Source organism: Myotis yumanensis, unplaced genomic scaffold (assembly GCF_028538775.1).
Source record: "Myotis yumanensis isolate MYYU_CA2020_CCGP unplaced genomic scaffold, mMyoYum1.0.hap1 SCAF_14, whole genome shotgun sequence".
Lineage (NCBI taxonomy): Eukaryota > Metazoa > Chordata > Mammalia > Chiroptera > Vespertilionidae > Myotis > Myotis yumanensis.
The window spans coordinates 28,810,583-28,835,404 of NW_027223765.1; the positions used below are offsets into that span (position 1 = coordinate 28,810,583).

The 24,822-nt window shown below is 42.0% G+C and overlaps 1 protein-coding gene and 2 pseudogenes across 1 annotated transcript in view; 2 read left to right on the top strand and 1 right to left on the bottom strand.

Moving 5' to 3' along the window:
• Nucleotides 1-711: 711 nt before the first annotated feature.
• On the bottom strand, nt 712-953 carry LOC138992468 (large ribosomal subunit protein eL37 pseudogene; annotated as a pseudogene).
• Nucleotides 954-8,101: 7,148 nt separating this feature from the next.
• LOC138992614 (vesicle transport through interaction with t-SNAREs homolog 1B pseudogene) lies at nt 8,102-11,200 on the top strand (annotated as a pseudogene).
• Nucleotides 11,003-24,822, top strand: part of SLC35G2 (solute carrier family 35 member G2) — a 52,924-nt gene continuing 39,104 nt past the window's right edge. Inside the window, exon 1 of the mRNA XM_070391291.1 lies at nt 11,003-11,399. The gene's annotated coding sequence lies outside the window, so the exon portion shown is untranslated. The remainder of the gene's footprint in view (nt 11,400-24,822) is intronic.

Here is a 24,822-nt window from a genome sequence, read left to right on the forward strand (position 1 = left end):
AATTGGTATAGACGTTCTGGAAAATAATTTATATATTCCCTTAATTTTCAGTAATTCTCCTGTGAGGATTTTATTCTACGAAAAATAACTTAAAATAGAATTAAATAAATTAATGGAATTGAATATGTACAAAGATATTTATTATAGCTTTACTTATTTAATCAAAAAGAAAAAATAAACAACATAAACGACACACACACATACACAAATATGTATATATGTATATGTATGTCTATAAATTTGTATAGCCATTCAAAATTCTTTGTTTTCAAAGAATAATCATTGACATGAAAAATATCACTATATAATAATAGTAAATGGTAGAGACTAATAAAAGATTATACATATAATTTGATACCAATTTTGACATTATCTTGGAGATTGTTTCTTATCAGCATATATACATGGCTATGTATGTATCCACACACACATATACTCATAGTAAAGGAAAAAACATATCAAAATTTTAACAGTGGATATTTGTAAATATTAGAATTGCAGGTCCTTTTAAAAATCCTTTACCTTTTCTAATTTAAAAATACATATGTACATGATTACAGAAAAAAGAAAATTACATTGCAAAAGGGTATATGCAAGGGATACTAAACCTTCCTCACATTCCAGACCCCCAGATTCTTCCCCAACAGAACCACTTTTACAGATTTTTTTTTTAAACCAGAACATTTATTGTGCAACTAATCATTGAAATCTTTAAGATGAACTGGATGCTCCAACAGCTGCCCTCTTGGATTTAGGGTTGTTCCTTCAGGGAATCCGTGCCTGAACCTGCAGTATATGATTTTTAGATGTTTTGTCGTTTATACTTCCTCTTCCTCTTGGCGGGGTAGCCACACTTGCCACAGGTGGACTTCTCAAGGTGGTAGGCCTTTGAGACACAGCAGCGGCACAGTCTTGTTGTAGTGCTTTCTGAACCATAACGTTCCCTTCATCATCTCACTTCTGAGGCTGAGACCAAAGAGAGCCCTTTTTACAGATTTTTAATGTCTGATTTAAGAAATATTCTATGCCCATATTGGCATAAAGGTATATAATCTCCTTTTTATACTTTTTAAATTTTTTACACAGTTGAGAGAGCATACTATGAACATTGTTCTATATCTTTCTCATCTTTAACAACTGAGCTTGGAGGATACATATATGTATATGTAAATATATATATACTAGAGGCCCGGTGCACAAAAATTTGTGCACTGGTGGGGGGGGGGGGGTGTCCCTCAGCCCGGCCTGTGCCCTCTCACAGTCTGGGACCCTTTGGGGGATGACCACCTGCTGGCTTAGGCCTGCTCCCCAGGGGATTGGGCCTAAGCTGGCAATCAGACATCCCTCTGGCAGCCCGGCAGCCATCAGGGGATGTCCACTTGCCAGCAGGGAGCAGACCTAAGCTGCAGTCGGACATCCTTAGCGCTGCTGAGGAGGCAGGAGAGGCTCCCACCACCACCGCTGTACTGGCAGCCATCAGCCTGGCTTGTGGCTGAGCAGAGCTCCCCCATGTGGGAGCGTACTGACCAGCTCCTGCATTGACCGTCTGCCCCCTGGTGGTCAGTGTGTGTCATAGTGACCAGTCATTCCCAGTCCTTCTGCTGTTAGGGTCAGTTTGCATATTACCCTTTTACTATATAGGATAGAGGCCTGCTGCATGGGTGGGAGCCAGCTGGTTTGCCCTGAAGGGTGTCCCGGATCAGGGTAGGGGTCCTGCTGGGGTGCCTGGGGGCCGTTTTCAGGCTGGCGGGCGACCGAAGCTCCCAGCCTCTCCTTTTTTTCTTTTTTTTTTTATTCTGAGATTTATTTACCTTCTATAATTGAAACTTTGTTGCCATCACTGGAGCTGAGAGCTGGCTCCTGCTCGCTCCAGCTCTGAGGCCACGGCCTGCTGAAAGCAGATATCTGGGGTTTGTTTAGCTTCTATAAGTGAAACTTTGTTGCTTTCAGAGCTCAGAGCCGGGCCATGGCAGGTGGGGAACCTTGGCTTCCTTCATCACTGGAGCAAGCAAGCCTCCTGCTCGCTTCAGCTGCGTGGCTGCCGGCCGCCATCTTGGTTGGGTTAATTTGCATATTGTGCTGATTAGCCAATGGGAGGCATAGCGAAGGTATGGTCAATTACCATGTTTGTCTATTATTAGATAGGATACATATATATATTCTAATGGCTAAGTAGTATTTCATCATATGGATGTAATGTGGACATTTAGGTTGTTTTAGAGCTTTTACTGTTAAAACATTCTTATACATCCACCTTTTTCATGCACAAGGGGCACATCTGGAGGATAAATAGAATTGCTGGGTCAAAGGGTATGTGAATTTAAAATTTGTACCATTATTTTTAGTTGCACTTCAAAGAGGGAGTACCAATTTATATCCATAATCTACAAAAAAACAAACAAGCAAGCAAACAAATTAAAAAACAACATGATATAAAACTAAAAATGCATATGGTTTTATTTTTCCTAAAAATTTGAACTATATGGTAACAAATGCAATAAAAGAAACTACACAAAAATGTTGACAGTAGCCCAGCCCGTGTGGCTCAGTGGTTGAGCTTTAACCCATGAACCAGGAGGTCAAGGTTCGATTCCTGATCAGGGCACATGCCCAGGTTGCAGGTTTGATCCCCAGTAGGGGGTGTGCAAGAAACAGCTGATCAGTGATTCTCTCTCATCACTAATGTTTCTCTCTCTCCCTCTCCCTTCCTCTCTCTGAAATCAATAAAAAAATATATTTGTAAAAAATGTTAGTAGTAGATTTCTCAAGGTATTAGAATTATAGGTGACATTTCTTTCCTTCTCTACATTTTTGTGCATGTTCCAAATTTTCTATAGTAATCACACTATTATAATCAGAGAAAAAATGTCTTTTAAAACTAAACAATATTAAGTGTATTATATACTTTAATGTATTTGTTTCTAGAAAATGAATAGTGTTGCAAACATCATTTTGAATTTTACCTCCAAGGCTATAAAATAAGTGCATTTAATTACAACTTACCATGAAGAGAAATGACTTATTAAAATAGTAATATTAATATTTCAATAATGAAAGGACTATTCAAATAATTACAGCTAATTTTCACTTTTAACTTAAGGCTAAAGCACTGAATGGTCTTTTAAATAAGTGGTCTTGAGCACATGTGCCATAAACAAATATCTAGAACCAGGAAGAGAACATGAGACCAAAGTACATGATGCCTTCTACTAGAAAGAGTGACGCCCACTCTAGAAAGGTATTCGCGTGTGCCTCCCAGAAGCTGAGATCAAGATGGATTCTGAATCCTGAAAAGGAGATTTCCTTTCTGACAAAAGACTGGGAGAACCTGAGAATGGAGCAGTTCCTGTAAGTCATTCTTTTGTTCATTTAACAAATATATTTGCATGCCTATTCTATGTAAAGCACCATCTTGGGTGTTGGGGAGACAATGGTGAACAAGACAGACACATTCCCTGCCCTTGTAGAGATTTATATTCTAGCAGAGGATAAACACATTAAACAGCTAATTGTATAATAACTACTTACATAATAAACAACTAATTATGTAATGGCTAGTTATATAACTACTCTGATTGTTATAAGTACTATAAAAAAAGTACAGGATTCTATAAAGCCATGTAATGGGACACCTGATTGGTGTGAGGATTCTCAGAAAGGCAACTTCAAAGGAATGCTGCTTTAGCTGAGACTTGGAGAGGATGGGTTGTTTCTAAGAGCTACTTGTGCTGATGTCTCTGATGGCAAGTTGGGATCCGGATTTACACCACCGATATTGGCAAATGCTAAATCATTGATTCTCCTCCATTTCAGCCCTTGAAAGCTCGTTGTTAAATATTTACCAACACACCACTGCTACTAATATATTTTGCCAAGGCAAGGACTCAGTTGCAGGGCTGCAGATGCTATCTGCACCTGAGGGGAGAGGTTGGATGAGAGCAGTAGTGGAGTTTAGTATGTCTCTCAGTTTAGTAAGGAATGTTTACTTTACCTCTGCAAGGCCCATTGCGATGGCCTTGTTCGCATGAGTGATCTTTGAAACTATAATCTGCCTTGCATAGTACTGTGTGGATGGTTCTCTATTTTATTTGATCATGTAGAGTTCCTACCATGAGCCCAAGTCTGTAGGTTAACTATCAGCCTTTGTTTTACTCTTGCCTCATCCCAGCTGTTCAAATCAACCATCCAGCTATCTTCAGATTGCCTACTATCCTTTGGGATTATAAAAGGCTGACAAGGAAGGTTAGTAGGGTGGCCCTTATTCCAGGAGTCAGTGGGATTGGTAACAGTCTTGGGCTGCTCCTTCTTAGCTTTTGTAGGGCAGTATCTTTTACTTCCACCCAGAAGGAAGGCCTTTCACCTCCCAGACCTCTTTCTGGAAGGTCTATACATACACTTAGCTACTCTGTTCCCAGCCCTTCTTTTCTCAATCAGTGAGGCCAAAGTAGAAGACAGTCTTGCACCTCAGCAGGCTACTGGTACCTACTTAGATCCTTCCCCTAGCCAGGTCCATTTTCTGGGGCGTGTTTCTTGTACTTTCCTGTCTGGCTTACAGATGTCTTTCTACAATGACCCTGGTCTGGATGATACTGCTGCTGTCTCTACCCATGAAATGTCCTAAGTATCTTACCAGAGGGTGGGACTATCCTTGAAACTCAGAGTTCAGGTTGGCTCTGAGCCTTCAGTGGACAAAGTCATAGGCTCCCCTTAAAAGTTCTAGTTACTGCCTCTTCACTTAGGGGATTTCCCAGGCTCTTTCTCTTATATTTTGTTTTAAATTGTCTGCTTTTGTTTTATTTTTCTCCTTTTGCCTGTTACCTTTAATATACATTCTCTCTCTCTCTCTCTCTCTCTCTCTCTTTCTCTCTCCATTGTTCCTTTGCATAGATTTAAATAATCCATCTAGCTGTTAGCCCTTTTAAAAATTTTCATAAGTTTATTTCAGTTAAACTGATGACATGCCGGGAAGGAAGATCTCAAATGCTAACCTTTCTCCATTAGAAAGTTTTACTATGGAAAATTTCAAACATACAAATTTTGAAGGAATTATAAAATGCAGAGTATCTTCATGTACCCATGACCCAGCTTCAAAATTATTTTATATATACCCCTACACACTTTCCCAACAGATCTGCTTTTATATATTTTTTAAAAAAATTTAATACACTTTTATTGATTTCAGAGAGGAAGAGAGAAGGTGAGAGAGAGATAGAAACATCAATGATGAGAGAGAATATTGATCGGCTGCCTCCTGCACACTCCCTACTGATGATCGAGCCTGTAACCCAGGCATGTGCCCTTGACTGGAATCAAACCCAGGACCCTTCAGTCCGCAGGCCGATGCTCTGTCCATTGAGCAAAACCAGCTAGGGCCCAACAGATCTGCTTTTAAACAGATCAGAAAAGTCTGAGACTAAACTTTTATTCTAGCTTGAAGACAGGAAATAATATGTAAAATCATCTCTCCATCACTTTACCCTTCGTTTACCATTCTTTAGGGAACAGCCCCTCTCTCCACTTGGCAGTCCATGTTGACTCCCCTCCTTAATCCTCCACCATCCAGTTGATCAAGTCCAGCTGGTCCTGCCTCTTATACACTACTCCTCTCTATTCCCCCTGTCACTGTTCTGGTTCATGCCTCAGCATCGCTCTCCTGAACTTGCCTTCCTGCACTCCTGGATACTGAAACTTGAGATTTGGGACATTTCTGAGACAACCAGCATCAGGCATTTAGTGTGCTCATAAGTTATTTGTTACTTTGAAAAATTACTCCAAAACTTAGTGGCTTCTAACAGCATATATATATCATCTTATAGTTTCTGGGGTCAAAAATCTGGGCACAGATGAGTTGGGTTCTCTGTTTCACAGTGTCTCAAAAGGCTGCAATCATGGTGTTAGTTCAGAGTCTGTGATCTCATTTGAAGGTTCAACTGGAGAAGAATCAGTCTCCAAGCTCACACTCGGATTGTTAGCAACAATCAGTCACTCATGGGCTGTTGGACCATGGGCTTCAGTTCGTTGCTGACTATTAGCTGCTTTCAGTTCCTTGTCACATGGGGGCTTACTTCATCAAAATGTTCAAGCCTGGGGGTAATAGAGAGAGTCTGATAGCAAGACAGAAATTAGAGTCTTTAAAATTTAATCATGGAAATGGCATCCTATCTGCTTTATGTCCCTGACCATAGCCCTGTTCTGATTAAGTTTATCATGGTCTTCTTCCTGACATAGAATCAACTCACTAGGTCCAGCCCAAATGTATAGGAAGGAATTATGCAGGGGTATAAATAGCAGTGTTTGGGGATCATTGGGGGCCATCTTAGAAGTTGGCCTATCATAGTAGGACAGGAGGGAGGTTTTCTTTTCTCTCTCTTTTTTAATGTTTTTATTGATTTTAAAGATAGAGGGAGGGAGAGAGAAACATTGATGAGAGAACATCGATTGGCTACGTCCTACACCAGCCGTGGGCAAACTATGGCCCGCGGGCCGGATGCAGCTCGTTTGAAATGAATAAAACTAAAAAAAAAAAAAAGACCATACCCTTTTATGTAATGATGTTTACTTTGAATTTATATTAGTTCACACAAACACTCCATCCATGCTTTTGTTCTGGCCCTCCGGTCCAGTTTAAGAACCCATTGTGGCCCTCCAGTCAAAAAGTTTGCCCACACCTGTCCTCCATCCTCCTCCTGGGGATTGAGCCCACAACCCAGGTATGTGCCCTGATCTGGGATCGAACTGTGGACCTCTCGGTGCATGGAACAACACTCAACCAAATGAGCCACACCAGCCAGGGCTTGACTACGTTTTTCTTAACTGAGCTACAGGGAAAACAAGAGTAGCAGCAAATAAGCATAACTGACTCTGGAAACTTTTCGTTCAGAATATGTCAGGGAGGTTTGACAGGCCATAATTACCATACCATAAAATAAGTCACTAAAAATAAAAACGAAAATGTTAATTTTAACATACTCCACTGATTATTTAATATTCACTTTATGTACTCATTATAAAGGACTCTCAGTTCAATAGTAAAATTTAAGTGTGTGGGGTTTTTTTTAATAAGAACATACAAGTACAGGTTTCTAGTTTGTATTATGTTTGGGTAGGTTTGATTTAGACAAATCTTAAGGTGACAGGCTAATAAATGCCTAGCACCTCTTAGCAATAAAAGTGACATCAAAAAGATACAGCAATGCTCTTACCAAAATTAATAAAAGCTTAGATACTCTTTAAAACTATGGGGGTAGTTTTGTCAATAGGCCAACATTTCATAGGAAGGTGGGAACACAGGCCTTCCCCCTCCTCGTTAGAAGTCATTCTGTTAGGACTCATGGTGGCCATATGGCGTTTCAAGTACCAATAGGAAACGAACGCGTCAACTTAAGAATACAAAAAGCAAACTGTGACATAAAGAATAAGGAAAGGGAGGAAACATTTCAATAAGCTCAGACATGACATGATGATACTATCACAGGCCTTAGTATCTTCTTTAAATCTTAAATAAATTGTGCCACCAACAGAAAAAGTTACCTCACAGAGAATGCTATGAGATTTTTAAGTTGCTAGACTCCTTTCCATCTTCTTCTCCTCATCAGCTCTCGATACTGCTGTCAAATTCTACACACTTCAGGCAGCGGGCTGTTGAAAGCGGGAGGAAGTAGGTCGACGAGGGTGTCTTGCTTTTGTGCACTTATCTGGGGCGCTATTTCCAGAGAAGGAGTTCCTCTACAGAGTGTGCCCAAGGTAGATTTCTCTACGTTGCTCTCAGAGTTGTCCAGCTGCCCTCACCAATAAGTCACAGTCTTTGTAGGTTGATAGAAACCACCAGTCAAAGCAGATGCATATGGATTGTGGGGAAGCCTTCTTTGGTATCTAATTTAGGTGTAGTGCTGTGGTTTCTCAGTTTCTCGGGCTGTGCCTGCAGCACCTGAGCGCCGAGGAAGCTGCAGGAGCCACCGGCCGGGGGCCCTTCGACATGGTCCTGTCTTCCTGCCTCTTCGCCGCTCCCCTTTTTCAGGAGGGAGGTTTTCAACCAAAGAGTAGAATTGTCAAGAAAGCTGAGTCATGGGGAGAGCTTGTATGGTCCATGTGACATGTCTAGATGGACATGAGGCCCAAAGTCCAGTATACAGAAACTAAGACTGGTGAACAAGAGCAAGCAGCAGCCAGTTCTGCAGTAAAATACAGCACAAAATGTAATTATGTTTGCTATAAGTTTTCTTGCTGGAAGAAATATTGACTGTCCATTATATTTATATTGCATTTTCACAGGGACATGGAGTTTACATGTCACCAAAACACAGAAGCATTTCTCAACTTTTTTTTTTTTTTAATCTCACTGACCATTGCTTTTGTTTCCTCAAGGGCCTCACTTTCTTTGGCCACCTCTGAAATATGGATGTTGCCTAAGGTTAAGAATTGTGCTCTGTTTTTGTTTTTTAATTCTTTATCGTTTAAAGTATTACATATAGTATTACATATGTCTCCTTTTTCCCCCTTTGACCTCTCCCCGGCCACCCCCCCTCCCCCCCCAGTAATGTCCTCACCCCCTAGTGTCTCTGTCCATTGGTTATGCTTATATGCATGCATACAAATCCTTTGGTTGATCTCTTACGCCCCCTCCTCTCCACTCCCCCCCTCCCCCCCTCCCCCCCGCCTTCCCACTGATGTATGGCAGTCTGTTCAATGCTTCTCTGTCTCTGTATCTATTTTTGTTCATCAGTTTATATTGTTCACTATATTCCACAAATGAATTGTGTTCTGTTTTATTCTCTCTTATTTCTCTCTCTCTTTCTCATGGTTCCTTCACTCTCACACCATTAACAACACAGGGGTGTGTGTTGGGGGCGGGGGGTGTCCAGATCTACTTCATTAGTTCTCACTTCTCTAACTGCCTTTTAAAAATATCCAGCTGTTTCTTGGAACATTGCCACCAAGATGTAACATCTTAATCCTCAACTTAATGGTCTCGAGCCAGAATCATCATCTCTCCCTTAAAACCAATTCTTCAAATAGAAACACAAAGGAAATCATTAACCACAGTTACTGATTAACTATGCGGTGAGGGGTTAGGGCTTCAGAGTGGGGGAAATTCTTACTTTTCATGTGAAACCTGTCTTTTCACAAGGAGCGTGTTTAATATAAAAATAAAATAAATAAAAAGGAGATTATATTTAAAACCCTGCCAGCTCCTCCTCATGACTTTCTGGTCATGAAACCCCATCCTCCCTGATTCAGGGTCTATTCAAGTGTCTGTAGCGAGGGCTGATCAGAACGTAAGAAGACCATGATAAACCCAATCAGAACAGGGTTATGGTCAGGAACATAAAGCAGAAATTTGTTTGTTTTAAAAAATGTTTTATCGATTTCAGAGAGGAAGGGAAGGGAGAGAGATAAACATCAATGATGAGAGAGAATCATGGATCAGCTGCCTCCTGCATGCCTCCTACTGGAGATTAAGGCCCCAACCTGGGCATGTGCTCTGACCGGGAATCGAACTGTGGCCTCCTGGTTCATAGGTTGATGCTCAACCACTGAGCCACACTGGCTGGGCAAAGCAAAAATTCTTAAAGTAAGTATTGATAATGGTGGGTACCTGTCATCTTACATTTGTCAAAGTTCATAGAACCCTAATATAAATTATGGACTTTGGATAATGATGTGTCAATGTAGGTTCATCAACTGTGACAAATGAACTATTCTGGTGTGGGATTTTGATATGGGAGTGTGTGTGTGGTGGGCAAGGAATATATGAGAAATCTCTGTACCTTTTGCTCAGTTTTGCTATGAATCTAAACCTGCTCAAAAATTGTCTATTTTAAAAGTCGAAAAACTATGGAAACAATTTATACCTCGAATTAGAGATAATGAAACAGGAAGCAGATCTGAGAGAGTTTAGTGTGCAGGAAGTTTATTGGGAAGTGCCCTTAGGGTCACCTGCTCAAGTAAGAGGAAGGAAGCAAAAGTTGACACAGGGGGGAATCAAACTTTGATGCAGCGTTGGCCTCTCAAAGGGAATTTCAGAGTGAGAATGGCCCTTCAGAGTTTTCCACATTGAGTTGAGGTGTCCAGGCCTTTATTGTCTGCATCATTATTTGTTGGATATGGCCAGCCCTGAAAGACTGACCTTGGGAGAGATTAATCTCTATAGATGAGATGACCCCTGAAGGGGCGGATGGCTGGAAGCTGTCTGTTTATAGCACTCCTAACAGCTGGTGCAGCAATCCTTCATTGAAGGGGACCTGAGTGGCATATCACCGTGTCCATGACATTCACAAGGGAGAAACTCACAGAGCTGTATGGTCGAGCTGTCCTTATGGAAGGAAGTAGTCTTCGACATTGTATTTTAAAAGGTAAAAATAGGCGTTCAGGTCCCGGAGGCCCCTGCAGCAGCCCCGGAAGAGCCTCTTCCTGGGCGGCCGTGGTGGTGGTCGCCGTGATGCCTGCGGGGCTGGGTGGCTGACCACCGTGGGTGGAGCGGGCCCGGGTCCCGAATCTCTGCGCCTCCTCGGAGCATTTCGAGAAGCTGCACGAGATCTTCCGCGGCCTCCATGAAGACCTATGGGGGTGCCGGAACGGCTCCTGGGGACCGGGGGAGGGGTAGGGGAGGGGGGACAGAAGAAATGAAGAAACTGATCAGAGATTTTGATGAAAAGCAACAAGAAGCCAATGAAACGCAGGCAGAGATGGAAGAGGAACTACATTATGCACCCCTGTCTTTTTGTAACCCTATGATGTCTAAGCTTCGAAACTGCCGGAAGGACCTTGCCAAACTCCACCGGGAAGTGAGAAGCGCGCCTTTGACAGCCACACCGGGGGCCGAGGAGACGTGAAATATGGCACATACACTGTAGAGAATGGGCATGTGAATCAGCTACAGCCTCAGAGGGTATTGCTTTTGCAAGGCACTGACAGCCCGAACCGGGCCGCCCAGCGTATTGAGCGTTCTCATCGGATTGCCACAGAAACTGACCAGATTGGCTCGGAAATTGTAGAAGAGCTGGGGCAGCAACGTGACCAGTTAGAACGTACCAAGAATAGACTGGTAAACACAAATGAAAACTTGAGCAGAAGTTGAAAGATTCTCCGGTCAATGTCCAGAAAAGTGACAACCAACAAGCTGCTACTTTCCGTTGTCATCTTCCTGGAGATAGCCATCCTGGGAGGCCTGGTTTATTACAAATTCTTTCGCAAGCATTGAACTTCCTGCACGGAAGGGTTTGTGGACCAGAACTTTGACCCTGAGAATGAAGAGTGTTACAGATGTGGAATAAGTGTATTGCCGCTGTGAGCTAACGGTTCAAGGATGCACTGTGTAGCCAGACTGTGGGAAGAGGGAGGGAAGATGGAAAATCAGTTAATGTGAAGAAACAGCAACAAGACCAGTGTGATATACCAAGGTAATAAATGCTATTTATGACTTCTTTAATTTTTTTAAAGGGTAAAAATACAGTTAGAGACTCCTAATTTCAAATATTAAAAGTTCTATTCTAATTTTTGAGGCATCACTACGTAGTCTTTCCAAAATATTACCAATACTGGAGGAGGATATGTCTCAGAAATAACATTCTCAAACTTTGAGTTATGGAGAAGAGAAAGGGGAGCCACTCCAAGGTAGCCAGATGGCCAACAGCTTGAAACTTTATAGTCTCTTCAAATTTATAGTTTGTATGTTTTTTTAATTGGTGTTTTCTCTTGCACTCTTGATTCTGGAACTATTCTTGTTTACTCACATAAATTCATTGGTGGTTAATTCCTCAGTCTTCTTGACAGCAAAAAAGGAGCAGTGAAGCATATGTTTCATAATCCGTAATAGGATCTTCTTCCAGCCCTCAGCCTGCTGGCTCCTTGAAATGCAATAAATACAGAGCCAACACAGGCCGTGAGTGAGTGCAGCCCAGCCTGCATTCACAGAGTGCAGCTACAGCCTCTAGAAAGGGCCTTTCTCAACTTCCATGTAGCCAGGAGGCAGAACTGATGGGTCAGCACAGGAACTGGCCCTCATTCTGATTTGAATGGAACACTCAGTCGCTCTGAGACTCCAGCAAGAAGTGGGAGAGGGCACAGACCTTGACTTCCAAAGCTGGTGGGAGTCTAGAGGGGATCTTAGGCTCCATAAACTGGATACACTGGATAATCACCAGGCAGTTTCTGTTTGTATTTCTCTTACAGGCTGACCTTCTAAAATAAATACTCTTTCCTTGGCAAAAGAATGTCAGTCCTTTCCAAGAGCTGGGACAGCCTAGTGCCCAGAACATGCCCTCAATTTCAGTCATGAATTTTAGATTCTAATCCCTAATCGTCTGCCACTTTGATCTCACTTAATCACTCCTCTGAAATAAGAGAATTGGACTCCATGACTACTTAGTCCCTTCCAGCTGGGTTAGCTGATATGTGCTAAAAGGAACTGGACACATTGCTGTGGAGTACACACTGATATACAGAGGAAAGAACACCAACTAGGATTTAAGAGACACAAATCCTAATTCATTCTTCCATTAACCAGCTGGGTGACCCTGGGTATGTCATTCAAACTCTCATCTCCGATAAAGAATGGAGATAATATTTTATAATACATACTTCAAGACACTATAAGGCAGCGGTTCTCAACCTGTGGGTCATGACCCCTATGGCAGTCGAACGACCCTTTCACAGGGGTCGCCTAAGACCATCCTGCATATCAGGTATTTACATTACGATTCATAACAGTAGCAACATTACAGTTATGCAATAGCAACGAAAATAATTTTATGGTTGGGTCACAACATGAGGAACTGTATTTAAAGGGCTAGAAGGTTGAGAACCACTGCTATAAGGTTAATTGAAATAATTTATGTAAATTACCTGTCAGTGTCTTATGGTCTTCTTAACTATCTCTTGGTCTGGTTATGGCAGAAAGAAGTTAGTTGTCACTGCTTTGCTGTTAGGCTCCAAAATTCAGCACCTGTTGTAGGTAAGCTTCATCAGCCTTGCTAGGGTTGAGCCATGAACTTGAAGAATTATGTTTTTAGAGTGGACACTGAAGAGAACCAAAGTTCATGTGTCCAGTGGAGCCTCAAGACAACTCAGATATTATGAAGCCTGATACACAAAGCTGGGCCCACCACACAGGTTCCCCTGTGAGTTGAGAGGAAGGCCAAGGAAATTTCAGTAAGTATAGGAAGGGTGCAATAGCTTTGCTAGGCTGGAATATTCCAGGAATTATCAGTGTACATATCAGTGAGCTATAGTCACAATAATTTTGTGTAGCAAATCATCCCACGCTCACTTATTCTTGCTGTGTGTCTTGGAGTTAGCTGATCTAGATGGGAATTGGTTGGCTGTCTTTACGTCAAGCAGTGGGTTCACCTGTGCTTGGTTCCTCCTTAGGAGTAGGGCTCAGCCCTGGCCACGTGACTCAGTTGGTTGGAGTGTAGTCCCCTACACCAAAAGGTTGAGAGTTTTTTTCCCTGGTCAGAGCACATACCTAGGTTTCCAGTTCAATCCCAGTTGTGGGTGGGGGGTGTATGTTGGAGGGATATATGTTGCAGGGGAGGGGCAATGGGGGGAGCAACAAATCAATATTTCTCTCTTACATCAATGTTTTTCTCTATCTCTTCCTTCCTCTCTCTGAATAATAACATATCCTGGGGTGTGGATTAAAAAAAAAAAAAGAGTCGGGCTCAGATAAGTTCCATATGTGTTCATTCTAGGGCTTAGGTTGATGAGGCAAACCCAACAGCACAAGCAGTCTTCAATGTTTCAAATGTATAATGTCTTCTAACACCCTTTTGACCAAAGCAAGTCATGAATGAGGCTTTGCATACAGTTAGGAGAAATACATTCTCCCTCTACTGAGAGGAACTGTAAAGTCATATGGCAAAGGGTATGCATGAAGGCAAAGGTGAAGAATTGGTGTCAGCCCAGCCGGCATGGCTCAGTGGTTGAGCGTCGACCTATGAACCAGGAGGTCACTGTTCAATTTCTGGTCAGGTACATGCCCGGGTTGTGGGCTCAATCTCCAGTGTGGGGTGTGCAGAAGGCAGCCAATCGATGATTCACTCTCATCATTGATGTTTCCATCTCTTTCTCCCTCTCCCTTCCTCTCTGAAATTTAAAAAAAGAAAAAGAATTGGTGTCAATAAATCAATCTACCATATTGTATAAATGTAATACACTTCTGTTTAATGGGCCACATAAATGTGATAGGCAATTTGTCTCTATTTCAGACAAGACTGATAATAAAACAGAAGGCCATTTGAGTTAGCTTATGTGAAGAGTACATTATTGTAAGAGGTCAATGTACAATGACTTAATCATCTGGGGACAGGAAATGTTCTGATTGAAACTAAAAAGTCAGGATGTGAAACTACCTCTCCAATTCCCATAAAGTTGGTTTCTGCTTCTTTTGTATTTGCTTTATTAACCTGTTTCTTTGTGAGGACCCATTTCTTTTGTCTTCCCAAGGTGCCTCTTCTTCCATTGTTTTAGTTTTCTACTGACTGTGGTGTTGCCTTATCCCTGTGGTGATTTAGGCCCACAGTCTATGGCTTTTTTTGTGTGTTTTGTTTTTTTGTTTGTTTTTTTTGTTAATCCTCACCCAAGGATATTTTCCCATTGATTTTTAGAGAGTGGAAGGGAAAGGGAGACACAGAGAGAAACATTGATGTGAGAGAGACACATTGATGAGTTGTCTCTTGCACGCACCCTGACCAGGGCCAGGGAACCTGCAACCAAGATATATGATCGAACTTGACTGAGATCAAACCTGGGGACCTTCAGACCGAGGGCCGATGCTCTATCTACTGAGTAAAACCAGCTAGGGCAAGTCTATGGCTTTTTAATTAAAATGTCCATCAGATCATCACTAGGCTCCTCATCTTAAATTATCAAGAGAATTTGGTTGCCTTTGGATTGGTTTCCATTGGTCCTAATAACATGTGGCCAGGGGAAGTGGGATCACAGGGTGAGCAGGAGTTACGCAAGACTCAGAATCTCCAAGAAGGGAGTGTTCAAATGGAGGCAAAAATGAACATGTTCATTTCATAGTCCCAGGAAATCTAGAAAAACGGGGAATGTGCTACCAGGAAATATTTTACATTACTTCTTTAGTTTTGGCTCCTACTTCACTGACCTCTCTTTTTGGCTCTCTTTTTAATATCTGTGCCCCTGGGACTCATCAACTTTCATGCTCTGCCTAACTGGGTATCACTTGTAGCAATGCCACATGCCTGTTTGTACAGCTGGTTGTGAGGTTCAAATAATGTCATTAGGATTCTGTCTCTTTACATTCCTCTATATTGTACTTGTTTCATTTCAGCTGACTCTTTGTGGGCTTAAGCAGCTTCAGGTATGCATCCTCCTAATTTCACAATGAGCAAAAGGATAGATTCTTTTTCCAGGGGTTCCAACAGAAGTTTCAGAATTGAATCTCACAGTCTCAGATTATCTGGTTGTGACACATGCAATAATGGATGCATCTGATACTCCACCCAGATTCCTTGTATCAGCTGGTGCCTCCCTTCCCTTCCTTACCCCAGTTCCCACCACCCACATCTGTTTTGAGGTTGTGGCTAAGCAGCTTAAAACTGTGACCTTGACTTATGAGGGTTTCTCTTGGCCTCCTAGCCCAGGGATGCCTGGGAGATTACACTGCTTCTATCTCTAGACCAATGACTGACAGACAAGGAGTTATAAAAAGGGCAGTCCCCTTGCCTCAAGGCAGAAACAACTCAGTAGTGCAATTTGAGTTCCACAGACAAGCTTCCCCTTTCATATCCAAAATCAGGCCAAATCTGGACTTTACACGACATTAGCTCTCTGGCCCCTTCCTCTTCTCTATTTTGCTTACCTCAGCCCTTATATGTTTTTTCCCAAGGGTACTCCCCATCTTTCTTACATCTGAATTCTTGCCTCAGGCTCTGCTTCTAGGAAACCCCATCTAAGACACATGTACATTTCTGAACTAGTTTCTGAATGAGTGGTTAAAGGAAAGATTATGTTAAGGGATAATCCAGATCATATACCTGAATTTCTGAATATGTTTCATCAAGGACTTTTATTTATTTACTGCTATAGCCCCTGTGTCCAGAATAGCACAGAGAATACTTAAATCAATTAAGAAAACAATGGACTGTCTGTGTATATTTATAATTTCTCAGTGAAATTGGGGGGAGAAGGGTGACAGTTATCAGAAGAAAGGAGACTGAGTATAAGAATGTGAAATGATAACTATGTGCACTGCAGAGGCAAACAAACAGGTAGAATTGGATTAAAAACCAAAATGTCTTTCATCCTGCCAAAGGCCAAGTTCCTCTCAATGACCAGATGTGCCAAGCATTTGCGATCTGAAGCAGTGCTTTCACTGTAGGGTTTTAAAAAATATTCTAGGGGGAAAAAATTCTAGGAAATGTGTTTGTTGTTTATTTGCCTCTGGTTAGTAATGGAATTACTTCAAGGAAATAATAAGAATCTACTTTTTAATGTAATATAGACATTTCAGATAGAGCAGTAACTATAATCCTGGAAACAAATTCCTTGCTGAGTCATTCACCCTTGCTCAAGACAAGCTTTCACTTTGCATTGAATGTTAATGTGACGTTTCTGCATTGCCCCCCATCCCTTCTCCCAAGTCAGCTAGTCTGTGATTCCTCTGTGGCTGGAGTGATACTGTCCTCCCAGAAGGGTCAGGCAAATTCTGCTCAGACACTTCCAGGGATCCCCACACGCCTTTTCACTTCCAAGGACCCATTCATGAACTTTTCCCCAAAGGCCCATGAGTGAAAGACCTCATTGTAATACCAACTATGCATCAGGAAGAAAGATCCATTTGTTTTTTCGAAATGTATTAACTGTACCAAGCATGCTGGTACAATTCCAGCCCAAACTAAAGCAACTTTGAGTTAGTCTATTTCACTTGCCATGAAGAGTGGGATTTCCATCGAACTTTTGAAATAATGATAATATTGGGAGTCACTGAAAAATCTTATTCCAGGGAGATACATATTTAAAAGATCATTTTGGGTTGTATGGGAGCAAAAGTCAAGTCAGGGAGTGCCACCAGAAGGCTGTTTTGGTAGTCAAAGAGAGATCTGTTCATTAAAACGGCATCAAAAATGCCCTTTGAAGTAAAATTGACCAGCTCCAAGTATTGGCTTCAACTGTGCTAAGGAAAAATCTACACTGTGGAGATGAAAACTAACAAGGCTTTGCAAGCTACTGTACTGAGCATCTCCCCTGAATAATCTCTGTAGCTGTCACCAGGTGGCAGGTGTTGGAAACCTGGGTCATGGTGTTGTTACAAAAGAGACAAGGGGCTCAAAATTGAGTCACTTGTGCTAAACCTATGTCACCAAACTGAGACTTCATACCTAAACTAATTATAGTTTCAGCCTTTCTATGAATATAACCTTTAACCAGTCAACCTGGAATTACCTGGCTAGCACTAGTGAGGTAATCCCTGATAAAAACCTCTTCCATCCCCCATAAGTAGGGGACCTAAACCTGAAAACAATCTACTCTTTTCCCCCTTCTGCCTATAAAAGCCTTCCATTTTTTATAGCTCCTTGGTTCTCCTTCCTATTTACTATGTAGGATGCTACCAATTCATGACTCATTTAATAAAACCAATAAGATCTTTAAAATTTACTCAGTAGAATTTTGTTTTTTAATAGTATGTAACCTTTATGGTTAGGCCTTTGTAACCAAGGGCAAGTGAGAGAGGTGCAGTCCACATGATTTGGTCCATAAATGCAAAATTTATGATCGATATAAATTAGCCAACTACCCACCACTAGCAGGGCTGAATTATGACTTTCGTGGGCCCTGGGCACTTTTAAATTTGTGGGTCCCTTCACTTTTAAAAACTGTGTTAAAATATATATGACAAAATTTACCATTTTAGCCATTTTAAGTGTACAGTTCAGTGGCATTAAGTACATTGGAATCATTTTAATATATTTATTATTTTTATCTATTTATTTTTATTCTGATTAAAAAAAATTAAAATTAAAATATTTTCATGGGTCTTTAGAAGTATCATGGATCCTAGACACTGTTTGCTGTGTCTAATGAATAAGTTGTCCCTGACTATTAGATGGCAAAAAAGGGAAAGAAAGAGCAAAATGTACTCAAACTCACTTTATAGTTCACATACACAAAATGACATTCAAACTTGCTTTTCCTTTCTGTAAGGTTATACTAATTCCAGGAAGTAGTGTATCTGAGTAGATGAAACATAGGACTCAGGCAGATGGACATCAAGCCCTATTTTTGCCCTTCAATGTATCACAGCCAGCAAAGGTGGGGGGCTCAGACAGGCCCAGCAGGGAGCCCCAGGGGAACAGTGGCAGCAGACTCAAGAACAGCACCAGCTCCAGGCCAGGAATCGGGCAGAGACTCCAGATCAAGCCCAGGACAGATCCCAGGGTTTCAATGGGGGAGAATCCAGCGTCCAGTAGAGGACATATGTATCAGTCACAGCTGCAACCTAGAGCATGGAAACATATAAAGAAACAGAAAACTGAGGGGAGAAGAGCCAATGCCAGCAGGGCCTGCTGAGTGCTGCTTTTCAAGGGCCTGACTTGTGCCCTCGGGCACTTCTCTTCTCAAGCCTCACTTTCCCCATCTATGCAATTAGGAATTGAACTATTATCTCTAAGGTCCAATGATTCATTTGTATGTCTCCAGCTTCCTAATAGCGCCACCGTTTTTTTCTGCTCTAGCTCTAGACTGATAAAATTCAGAGATTAATATCCAAGTTTCAGAGTAGAAGTTGCAAATGGTAGCTGCTGGGCCAAATCTGACCCACAAGTGAGCTTTGTTGGACCTGTTCAATGTTTTTATACTTTGGATTATCTGACAACACCCCAGAATCAGGAGATGGCTCATAAAACTCTGAACGTCTGCCTTTTCCTGTAAAGATGGCAGCTCTCCCTCCTTTGGCCCCATGTTTTCATAAGGTCTTGACTGGAACTAAGTAGGGGCTGTCGCTGTTATTATTTAATTCGTTTTGTTAATCCTCACCTGAGGATATTTTCCCATTGATTTTTAGAGAGCGTGGAAAGGAGGGGGAGAGACAGAGAGAGAAACATCGATGTGAGAGAGACACACCAATTGGTGCCTCCCTCATGTGCCTGGAATCAAGCCTGCAATGGAGGTATGTGCTCTTGACCAGAATCCAATCTGGGACCCTTCAGTCTGAGGGCTGACACTCGCTACTGAGCCAAACCAGCTAGGGCAGAGCTGCTCCTTTTAGATGAAGCATGCATGTTCCATGGTGCCGCAGTCTCCCCCAAACCATTTAACTCTTGTGCTGTTCCTATAGGTAGTTTGATTTGCAGTTAAAGGTCACAACTTTTTCTTGCTGAATTTCATCTCTCCAGTGTCCAGGTGCTGTCCATTGTGAAGTAGCTTGAAGCTGACCTTCAGACCTCCTAATCCATCCCCTTGTGATTCTGTTTGAACAAAACTTCTGAGCGCTGATCAACAACATCACATCTACTAGGGTGATTTTGATTCAAAGTGCAGTTTTCCCTGTCACCCATCTGCCCCCTATCTTCTGCCAATTGTCCAATCAGAAGACATGGAGTCCCCCTGACAAAATGTTGCTCTTGGCCCTGGCTGATGTGGCTCAGTTAGTTGGGCCTTGTCCTTCCTGTGCAATGAAAGATTGCTGGTTCGATTCCCTGTCAGGGCACATGCCTGTGTTGCGGGCTCAATCCCTGGTAGGAGGTGTGCAGGAGGCAGCCAGTTGATGTTTTGCTCTCATATCCATGTTCCTCTTTCTCCCTTCCCTCTCTTCCCCCTCTTCCTTCCTCTCTAAAAATCAATTTAAAATCTAAAAAAAAATGTTGCTTGGCTTTTCAGGACATTGATAGGTAGTTCAGAGGTGCCTGTCTTTAAGGATCCAGTCAATTAAAGCCTGGAGGACTGAATGGGGGAAGTGCCAGGTGGAAGCTCTCAATGAGAGAGAAAGACACACACACACACACACAGAGAGAGAGAGAGAGAGAGAAAGAGAGAGAGAGACCAAGAGAGCATGGGAATCAGGAACCACAGGGGTAATACAGGCTATATGCCCACCTGCCACTGCCATTACTGCCTGTGTTAGCTCCAAGTTTCTTTATAAATGGGTTCTGCGTTTCCTCTACTAGACATCTCAATTACAACTGAACTAGAACAGAATGAGCTTTGTAAACAGTTCTACAGGAATTTTCTCATAATAGGTTGAAACAATTCAAGAATAATTTTAAGTCAAAATGATACAGATTGGAATAAAGAAATTCAAGAGCAGGATCATATTCTGAATTTTTTTCCTAAATAAGTTTTAACATTATCCACTCTGCAATTTTCTCTCCTCTTCCCCTCTCCATCATTGCATATTATCATTTCTACAAACTAAATATCCCTGGGACCTCTACACTCTATCTCCAGAGCCTCGGCTTTGGTTCAAGCAGCCCACCCTGCCCCCAGCTCCCCACAGATTCTCACCATCTCCTCACAGCTGTCAGGGTAAAGGTTCGAAGCACAAATCACAGCATCTTACTTTCCAACTTAAAATCTCTGAGGACCTCTCACTGACTCCAGGGTGAAAGCTAAGTTTCTTTATTTGATGCTGGAATCCTGCTGATGCCTGGCCTTGCCTCCCTCCCACATCTGGTACCCATATTCTCCAGTCACAGAAGAGATCTTACATGTTTTGTCTCTCGGTTTTTGCTCTTGCTATTTCTTTTTACCTGGAAAGGGTCCCGGGTTCGATTCCAGTCAAGGGCAATAAAAAAAACGTTTAATAGAAGCTTTTCCCACCCTTTAACTCGTGTTCTTGCTCCTCACTCTCTGAGGATAGGAATATACCATTAAAGTCAAAGTAAAGAGCTGTCAGTGTGGGTTCCTGGATTCCCCATGTGTACTTGCCTAACAAACAGTAAGGCTGAGAGGCAGCAGAGGGTAGAGACCATGGACTCTAAAGTCAGACCAGGTTCAAATTTCAGCTCCTTACAGAGTTATTTTGAGCAGGTCATTTTACCTCTCTATGCCTTAATTTCCTCATCAGTAAAAAGGGGCTATTAACAGTATCCACCTATAAAGTGGTTGAATGGGTTAAATGAATTAACTAGGTAAGGCTCCTAGAACAGTGTAAGAGTTTTTGCATAGGAAGGGCTATATGAGTGTTTGCTATTCTCGGTTTTCGGACAATAGTATCCCTCCAGCCCACAAGAAGGAGACTTAAGTCTGGTGCTGCACTATATGTGTAGGGCCCCAGTTGTAGAGCTCAGTTGGAGATGCCCCTGAGAGTAGCCATGCTGAAAGCTGGTGCTATAGACAGCCTCCTCAACCAGGAGGCTCCTTGCTGCCCAGGCATGTAGCTGGAAGAGCCAGGCTATGAGCTCACATACTGGCCATCAGTGGTCACAAGCCTCGCCACCACCAAGTCCTGTTCCTCCGGTCTTTTTGTCATCTGCTTGTCATAATGTGAGGCTGGTGTGCCATGTTTACTTAATAGACAGAGCGAGAAGGCAATTTGATTTGCATCCTGCTGCTAGGGTCCTGTATCTTCTGTATCCAAATAATTCAGAATCAAAGCAGAAGCTTGCAAAATGCTTCCTAGGGAGCTCCACTGCACTCATGCGGCTTCTCCCCTTCCCCCAGTGCTCGGGCCATTCTGTCATTTGTACGTGCTTCTGTTATAGCACATAGCACAGTAGCATACTAAATTTTTCAGTTCTAAAAAAATAGACATTGTAAGACATATTTTAATCTATTAACTTAATAATAGATATCTGGGTCAGGGGAACCCATAACATTAAATGAACTCACTTATTAACACATCTGATTTCAGAAGCTTTAAACTGTTTTGTTTTGTTTTTAAGTAGGCGGGGGGGGGGGGGGGGGGGGGGCGGGGATGATTTTGTTACACTCTTTCCAACAAACTCATCAACTTGGTGGGGTCAAGGATAGTGTGTTCCTCTCCCCAACCCCCTCCCATCTAGGCCATGTCTATTGATGCCCTGAGAAATGTTTCATTAGGAAAATTTTCTAGAAGCTCCCTTAGTTGCCATGGCAACCCAAAATTAGTTTCACAGTCTTGTGTACCACGGGAAGCCTTGCTGAGGAGGGCTGCCTGCTGACCTGGACTCTGAATCAGGCTGCATATGCTGGCCTTCCTTCCTGGACAACCGGAACAATGCAATGATGGAAATAACACACTTGCAATGAAAACCTCAGGGATACCCTTGCTGATGGAAAACAATTTATTTTTAAAAATGCTGTTGTCTCTATTGTCAGATTTTTGTATCAATGTAAAAAAAAGAAAAAATACAAAAATACCACACTCTTCTCAAAGTTTTTTCTCAGTGAGCCCTAAATAATTTGAACAAAGGACTCTCAGTGGAGAGTTAGAAAATCTATGCTCATGGTTCAGTAGTTTGTTGAAACCTGTTATCCACCAAAAGTTTAGAGATTCCAGCTAAGAAAGAACTGCTATAAACAGAAGAATAGCTTCCATTTCCTAAGCACCTATTAATGCGCCAGGCACTTTATGCGCACTTACTTGACAAACATTTATGTATCACTTACTATGTGCCAGGCACTGTTCTAAGTACTTTGCACATATTAGTTTATTTGATCCTCATACAAGCCTGTGAGGCAGCTTCTATTGTTATCCCCATTTTACAGATGAGGAAATTGAAGTACAGAGATGTCACAAGGTCACACAGCTAGTAAGCTATAGAGGCAAAATTCAAACCTAGGCCGCCTAGCTTCAGAATTTGTGCTCCTAGTCAAGTTGCTATATATAGCCTCTTTCAATAATTCAATAAATTAGGTGTTTCTATGCTTACTGTAGAGATTGGATACTGAGGCTCAGTTCGGTCACATGTTTTTATGGCTTTTCTGCTCCTGACCACATTCTGACCTGGGGAAATTCTGGAAGCTCTCCTAAGGGTTAGAATCAACCTTTCATTTTCCACCTCCCAAACCCACATTAATAGGATTTTTATAATACTTCTTTCAAAATTATTTTTAGGAGAGTAGGAGGCCCAATCTTTACAGATAAATTATTTTGAAATATTGATCTAAAGCACACACTGGCAGGAGTTGAATATGTAAGCTTAATGAGTTTAATTAATTAGGTGAGAGTGTTTCTTTTAAGATCACAAAATAACTGCCATTTGAAGGATGAGCTGGTGGTTAGAATAACAGTTACTTTAGATGCTGAAAGCATTCAATTGTACTATCCTAAGAAAGTGCTCTTGTAATAGGGAAGAGTGATTTCTTCCATCGGTGAGAGATTTGTCAGTAGGGAGAAGACATAAGTTGATGCTCTAAAGTTGGGGTCACTTTCCCCAGGCCAAAATGTGAGTCCTTTGAACATATCACAGTAGAGTGACCAACCATCCTGGTTGGCCTGGGACTGTCCTGGTTTTAGCACTGAATTCCTCACCCCAAAGAAACCCACCAATCCTTGGCAAACTGGGACGGTTGGTTACCCTAAATTAAGGACCAGTAGTTAATGAAAATTTGTGGGAGAAATTCCCTGTTGTATGGAGAAGGGGAAGTGAGCAGAGAGGTGAAGGGCATTCCAGGCAAAAGGAGCAGTTTGAGCAAAAGCCCAAGGTATGAAATGTTATGGTGGTTTGTGGGAGTTGCAAGGATGTCATATGACTCTAGTTTGAAGTTGAGAGAGGAGGCACAGTGGAAAGTGAGGGGTGGCTGGCCAAATATGAAGCTGAGAGAATCTGAAATGAGCTTTATGAACCTCAATGCCAACATATTTATCCTCAGTGCTGAGGAGCAATTATCAGGACCAGGAGCCCTTTTATGGTGCTGGTGGTGGTCTTTCTAGGTTCTTGGTTAACTTAAACAGAACAAAATTGGCTTGGCTTACAAAATCTTAACTCAGTGGTCTCCACAAATTTTTGCTCATTTGAAGACTATGTATCCCCTTGCATATTGTTAAATTGACCTTTAAAATATTTATCATAAGTATAATCATTGCAAAAAATATGGTTTCTGGCACTTTATAAATATTGCATTTAAAAATAAACTATTGCCCTAGACCTGTGGTCGGCAAACTGCGGCTTGCGAGCCACATGCGGCTCTTTGGCCCCTTGCGTGTGACTCTTCCACAAAATACCACGTGCGGGCGCACGTACAGTGCGATTGAAACTTCGTGGCCCATGCACAGAAGTTGGTTTTTGGCCTAGGCGAGTCTATTTTGAGGAAGTACTGTTGATATTTGGCTCTGTTGACTAATGAGTTTACCGACCACTGCCCTAGACAGTTTGTCTCAGTGGATAAAGCGTCAGCCTGCCGACCGAAGGGTCCCGGGTTTGATTCTGGTCAAGGGCATTACCTTGATTGCAGGCTCCTGCAGGGCCTGGGCCCTAGTCAGGGCTCAAACAGGAGGCAACCAATCAATGTTTCTCTCTCACATCAATATTTCTCTATCTTTCCCTCTCTCTAAAAATCAATGGAAAAATATCCTCGGGTGAGTATTAAAATAAAACAAAACAAAAATAATAAACTATTGCCTGCCTGGAATGGGTCAGCTGTTTGAGCATTGTCCTGTGCACCGAAGGGTTGCCGGTTCGATTCCCAGTCAGGTCACAAACCTCTGTTCTGGGTTTGATCCCCAGTTGGGGCACGTAGGGAAAGCAACCAATCGATCTCTCTCTCTTTTTCTTGTTCTAAAAGTCAATAAGGACATATCCTTGGGTGAGGATTTTTAAAATGTTTTTTTAAAAAGTTTTATTATCCAATGATTCACATTCTCACTAACACCAAAATACCAAAAGCTCCCCAACACATGCACACCCTTTTTTGGTGCACCAAAATGAGATTCAG